Source organism: Acomys russatus, chromosome 6 (genome assembly GCF_903995435.1).
Source record: "Acomys russatus chromosome 6, mAcoRus1.1, whole genome shotgun sequence".
In the NCBI taxonomy this organism is placed as follows: Eukaryota; Metazoa; Chordata; class Mammalia; order Rodentia; family Muridae; genus Acomys; species Acomys russatus.
The window spans coordinates 26,525,526-26,532,407 of NC_067142.1; the positions used below are offsets into that span (position 1 = coordinate 26,525,526).

The following is a 6,882-nucleotide window of genomic DNA, read 5'->3' on the forward strand; positions in this document are numbered from 1 at the left end:
TTATTTTATTTTTTGTTATTTTTGGTTTTTCCTTTTTTTTTTTGTTTTTGTTTTTTTGTTTTTTGTTTTTTGAGACAGGGTTTCTCTGTGTAGCCTTGGCCATCCTGGACTCACTTTGTAGACCAGGCTGGCCTCAAATTCACAGTGATCTGCCTGCTTCTGCCTCCCGAGTGCTGGGATTAAAGGCGTGCGCCACCACGGCCGGCTATTTTTGGTTTTTCAAGACAGTATTTCTTTGTGTAGTCTTGGCTGTCATGGACTCACTTTGTAGACTGGGCTGGCCTTGAACTCATAGTGATCTGCCTGCTTCTGGCTCCCAAGTGCTGGGATTAAAGGCATGCACCAATAATGCCCAGTTTACTTCAATTATTTTCAATACCAGCAAGAGCTTTTAACTGGTGAGCCATCTCTCCTGCCCTATTTTGTTTATTTATATTGCTATTTATATTTACTACATTTATATTGCTATTATTTCCTCCTGTTCATTTATAAATGTTTAAACATGCATTCCCTTTTAGTAAAACCTTACTATTGTTACACTGTAAACTGGGTGCCTCAGGGTTATGGAAGATGAATATCAAACAGGAGTGAATGTATAATTCTTTGTATGAACTTCAGTAACGACCTCTGAGTTCTTTCTGTCTTTTTTGTTTCTTTGATTGATTTTTTTTTTGAAGGGAGTCAGGATCTTAATATGTACGTCATGGCATAGAACAGGCTGGCACCTGCCTCTGCCTCCTGAGTGCAGGGATTAAAGGCATGAGCAAGTACACCCAGCTTGCCCATCATTTCTGTAGTTAGCAATTGTTCCTACAATTTCTCTGATGTGTGATCTGTGCACTTTGCTCTCTCTGTCTGTTAATTGGCATTTCTCTTGCAAGGCTATTTCCTGTTCAAAGGACACAGAAATGACAAATACCAAGAGCTATGGAGGATTGGCAAAAGCAAACCCTCTGGAGGCAGCCCACTCATTTTTCACAGCTGTATCCCTGGTTTAGGAAAAGCCTAAGTGATTTTGCCTCAAAACTGCTTCCTGTTGCTACCCTGTCTTTCCATGCTTCTCTCTTGTGTCAGGCATAATGCATTATGCAGATTTCCTGCATAATCTTATGAAGGTGATTATACAGTTTCTGATAGTGATTTCTGAATAGATTCAAGTAACTTCTAGCCCTCCTACAAATTAGCAAGAAACTGCTAGGAGTTCTGTGAACCACATGAGTTACAGCAGAAAGAAAAGCAAGATTGAAACAAATTGATCAAGGGGATGCATTCATTCTAGGTTTAGTCCAGGTTGAGTCCTAGGTGTTTACCACAATAAGAAAGACCATATGAATATAAACACAAAGAACAAATGGTTTTCTATACAAGACAGGACAGGCACCTGTTTCTTGATAACAACCTTGACACCAAAAACTCTTGTTTCGAACACATAATGTACATATGAAATAAGAAAAAGATAAAGCTTCTGCTTGGAACTCTGAGCTTATAGATAAAACTACTATTTAAACTTTAATGAGCAAAAAATGTTCAGTTAGATATAGTTCTAATGAAATAACTTAAAATCAATAGTCCTACTGTCATTCCCCTTCTGTGTAATGATTGTATTGGGAGATAAAAACCTAGGACAAGAATAAAAGAGAGAGGGGCTTGCTAGAGCCTGTCCTACCCATTTACTATGTGTCTGTGTGTATAGGTTCACATGTGAATAGATATGTATATGCATGTTTAAATGTCTACATGTTGTTATGTGTGTGTGTGTGTGCGCGTGCGTGTGTAAAGTTGGAAACTCCCTTGTGTGTATGAACATGTACCTGTCTGCATGTCTCATTGCTTACGTGTACTGATATAGTGGAAGAGCCACAGCCAGGGCGGGGTTCCCTGAGGATGGCCTGGATTTGCTGCATTCTTCGCAAAAGAGACTGCTAAAATCAACGCCATCACCACAGGAAAGCTTGTGGAAGTCTGCTGTTCAAAGCCCATGTTTATTTTACTTGTATGAGTGTATGTGTAAAGTCTTTTTTCCTTCTATTCCCCCCCCCCTTCTTGTCTAGCTGGCCACAAGAAAACCAGTCCAGAACTGTTCCTTGGCCTTTTTCAGGTTTCTAGCTTCCAGCAGCCACTGTTTGATGCCCAAGTCAACCACTGAGTTTAAGAGCAAACTAAGGTTTTTCATTTACAACCTTCTGTTGTTTACAGCAGGAAACTGTCACAGGCACCTGCTGTTAAACAATAGACTCCTTAGCTAAGGAGCGGCTTTGGCAGCAGAAGAGCCAGAAAAACCAAATAGCTCAATTGATAAAGCGTCAGATGGTTCTTTGGAATTCACCAACACTGTGTCCCGTCCAAATACTAACGTGTGTGTCAAGGCTGGCCCTTGATGGAGATGAACGTCATTATTCAGTTTCCTTCTAAAGTGACTTGGTGGTTACAGTAGAACTTTTGTGTCTGGAAATGAGTGGAGGAAGCACCAGAGTTACATGACTATGTTGTCAATGGCGCAGACATGTACAGTGATGTCAGTGTCCTGCTTTCTGCGTACACATGTACAGCACACTTTAGGATGCAGTGACCTGTGATGATGAGCATGTGAACTTTACTCGGGAAGAGTGGGCTTTGCTGGATCCTTCCCAGAAGAGTCTCTACAAGGATATGATGCTGGAGACCTACACGAACCAAGCTGATGGAGGTAGGACTGGATTATGTTTTGCTTTTTAAAGTCAGGGGACAAATGTCTCTCTGTTACTGATTGTTCTTCTGCAAATTCAATTGAGAATGAGGAATAATGAGGCAAATAAATCAGGTTCTCAGAGACTCTGGATATAATAACTTCAATTTTCCTAATTTCCAATAATATATAATATATTTCTGGTACTATATTTTAAACTACAATTTGGGAGACCATAATATTGAAGAACGTTGTCAAGTTCTAGAAGGCATGGAGGGTAATTTTCATGTGCAAGCTGATTCATGTCTTGCAGAAAAAATTTTAATGTGCCCTGCAAGTTTTAAAGAAAAGCAACAGTGTTAAAAAACGAAAAAAACCTACCCCCTCTTTGCCCTGTCTCTGTGGGTCAGGGGGACCCAGGGGAGGGTGACAGGTTGCAGCGACCCCCCTTCTCCCCCCCCAACCAGCAGTGGGAGGGATTTGAACCCCGGAAATGGTGTGGAGCCTTGGATCTTTCCCTGGACGGCTATACAGTTGGAGCTGGGAAGGGGTCAGTTAAGGGTGGGGGGGCTTTTGGGAGAGGTGGGGGTGGGGAGCTGAGACTCGTACCGGGACTGAGTGGGGCCTGGGCAGAAGCTGAGCACCCTGTGCCCAAGGAGCCCCCCCGTTGGCCTGGAGTGGCTGAGTGACTGAGCCCCCCAGAACAGGACCTTCCCTTGGAAGGGCCTTGCAGCAGCCGGTGCGCTCCCGACCTCCACTCGCTGTTGTCCCGCCCTCCGCTGGAGGGAGGGGCCTCGCGCCCTCAGGAGGCGTGGACTGAGGCTTTCCGAGTGTTTCCCGCCCTGCGCCGCCGCTGGCCGCCGTCCCGCCAGGAGATGGCTCTCGGGACACGTGAGAGCCTGAGCCTTCGGTGGTGTTGACACCCCATGGTCGTCGCGCAGCCAGGGCCCTGGGGGCTGGAGCTCACCAACGCGGAACCTGCTGCCGCCACTGCCATGCCTGTGTGCGAACTGAGTGCGGGGACTGCCATTTCTGAGGAGATTTGAGGAAGCTGGGGGCGTCGGCGGAGTAGGTGCATGAAGCAGTTTTGCCTGCTTCGGCAGTGCGCTGCGCCCATGCTCGATGCGTGTGCGAACTGAGTGTATGGACTGCCATTTCTGAGGAGACATGAGGAAGCTTGATGCGTCGGCGGGGCGGGCGCATGAAGCGGTCGTGCCTGCTTCGGCAGCGCGCTGCGCCCGTGCTCCCACACACAGCTGTGTGTGTGTGTGTGGTGTGGTGTGTGTGTTGTGTGTGTGTGTGTGTGGTGTGTGTGTGTGTGTGGTGTGTGTAGTGAGTGTAGGGTCTGCATTTTCTGAGGAGACATGAAGAAACTGGGGGCATCGGCAGGGTGGGCGCATGAAGCAGTCCTGCCTGCTTCTGCAGTGCACTGCGCCCGTGCTCCCACGCACAGCTGTGTGCCTTCTGTGTGGGGAAGCTGGGAAGGAGGAAGGTGGATGGAGAGGAAGAGAAGTTTGGTTTGAGCCTCATGGAGTGTACAGTCTGCAACGAGAGCATCCACCCTGGCTGCCTGAAGATGGGAAAGGCTCAGGGTGCTATCAATTCAGAGATCCCCAACTGCTGTGAGTGCCCCCAAGGTACCCAGGAAGGATGGACAAGGATGTAGGTGAGGGTCCAGGGTACCATAGGGTTGACAGTGGTGAGGGGGTGGATGGAAGCTGACAGAGGAGCCACCACCTCCACCTCTGCCCAGAAGAAAGGGACCTTACCTGCTGGCCTTCCCTCTGACCATGTGTCTGGGCCCCCAAACAGGAAGGAGTGGAAGGCAGGGAATGAGACCCCCACCCCAAGGAAAAAGGTGAAAGGAGGCCAAGAGAGGCACTTGAAGAAGGTGGGTGAAGATACTTGCCTCCTCCTGGGAGCAGACCCAGGCAGCCCTGGCCTTCTCCCCCGCCCCCCCCCCCCAGGGTTCTGAATCCCAGCCAGGCATTCTCATCCTGTCACCCTGGGCTCCCTCCCGAGAACTGGGAGAAACCCAAGCCACCTATGGCTTCTGCTGAGGGCTTGGGAGTGCCATCCCCATCACCACAGAGGGAGAAACTCCAGCCTTTCAAGCGTATATGCCAGCTGCTGTAGCAGGTGCCTGATACCTCTTCTTCCTCCTAGGACTCAGACACAGACTCAGACTCCTAGGGCACATCGCTTAGTGAGGACAAAGCTCCTGGGGAGGCCTGGAGTGGCCTTCAGCCAGCCTGGGGCAGCTCTGCCAAGAAGGAAAACCATGGGGTAGCGGTGGGCTAAATGCCCTGTCAGTGGGGGACCACTGTTCTATTGGCCTCTGGGCCCTGCCCCATCACCATGGCCTCCACAGTTATGTGCCCCCACCCCCAAGCCCTGAGCCTGACAATCTGCCTTTCTTTGCCTGCTGCCTCGGGCTGCATGGATCCATGTCTTCCAGCACCTTGGACTCCAAGAGTTAAGTGTCAGCATGAGTCTGCAGGACTTTGAGCTGCTGGCGCTTACAACAAGCGTCTGTGGCCTCGGATGGAGCTAAGCTGGAGGACGTCGGATGACCCCACGCACTGCTTAATTGGGTGGTTTGCCGCCAGCCATGTGCTCTGGACCTCAGCTGGACGGGTGTTTCCACAAAAAGCAGCTCATGTGTTTTCTGAACCGACTGCAAGGTTTGCAGGAGTTGGTGCTTTCTGGGTGGTCCTGGCTCTCCATCTCTGCCCTAGGCTCCACCCCATTGCCTGCACCGTGCCTCTTGGACCTCCACTGGATTAAGGATGTTAAATACTCCCAGTTCCTGGGCCTCTTGCCCTCATTTCACCCCCTAATGTGAGGCCAGGTTATTTTCGTCATGACTTGACACTCCTCAGTTTAATATCTTGGGATTTTTGCCCAGAGATATGAGCCAGCCTTCCCCTTTCCCATCTACGCTGATGTCTTTGGGGATCTTTGCTTCCCATCTCTGCCTTCCACCTGCTTCGTTGTCCATCCCTTGGGGTGTGTGACCTTGGGGTCAAGAGGTACAGGGGAGGTGCTGAGCCAAAGGGGTGGTGAGGTGGTGAAGGTACAGTCTTTAGTAGAGAAGGGTGAGGGGGCAGGATCCTGGGAGCCACGGGGCTGTGGGAGGTGATGGATGGGTGCGGGGAGGGCAGAGAGCAGACCAACAAGGGTTCATGGAACAAAGGCCACTGTGGTGTGATGGGGGTCCAAAAAGGGGAAACCAGAGGAGCAGTTGGGGACCCAGGAGTCAGATAGGGGGCTCTACAAACCAGGAAATGCCAGGACTGGGGGCTGGGAGAGGAGCAGATGTGGGGCTCGTTCCCTCTCTGTGGGGTTACCCCTCTCCCTTCCCTCTGTCCAGATTTCAGTTCTTTCCCTGACCCTGACTCCTTGAACGCCACTGAAAATGGCAGCTATTACAAGGAGTGGGGGCCATGGGTCAACCTGCTGTTCAGCTCGTGGCTCAGGGGAGTGGTGAAGGGTAGCCCAGACCCCTGCCTGGCTCTCTACACAATACTTGAACATTCATCTGTATTGAACCAGGGGAATCTCTGATCTGGGGGACTGTGATGTGAGGGACCAGCTTGACCTAAACTGGGCTAGTGGGCACCCCGTTTGGACTGTCCCACCCCCAGCTCTCTTGCATTACTGTCTCTAACAGCTCCACCACTCTGACCTGATGGGGGATGTCAGCTTAAAGATGGGCAAAATGGGACTCCTCCAGCTTGTCTCATCCCATTCTTTCATTGTCATGGAAACCTGTGTCCCATTCGCCAGGGAACTGCCACTCCTGGTTGCCATGGAAATAGCAGCCAATGGACCCTTCCAGAAATCAGCGCTAAGACTGGAAACAGTCCCTCTTAGTTGCTGTGGAAACTTAGTTAACAGACTCTTGGCACCTCCCCTCTCCCCACCCCTTTCCTTCTTCCAGTGTGAGTGTGGGGTCTCAAGAACCTGAGGGAGGAGTTGGGTCCAGGTCCCACTCAATTTATTTAGGCCAGGGGGAACTGGATTGTACCACATGGGTGTAGGGGAGGGAGTCTATCCATATACCTCAGGTTTACAGGAAGGTTGCTTGGGTTGGGGTGGGTGCTGGGCAGACCAAAGGCAGATGGGAGGGGTGGGCCTGGGGTTGGGAAAGGCTTGGCCTTAGGGGCGCTTGAGGGAGGGAAGAAAGCACCGCGGCAAGGGGCAAGTGTGGGACC

General features: G+C 50.3%; 1 pseudogene; it reads left to right on the top strand.

The window, feature by feature from the left end:
- Nucleotides 1–2,649: 2,649 nt before the first annotated feature.
- Nucleotides 2,650–5,510, top strand: LOC127190938 (F-box/LRR-repeat protein 19-like; annotated as a pseudogene).
- The last annotated feature ends 1,372 nt before the right edge of the window (nucleotides 5,511–6,882 follow it).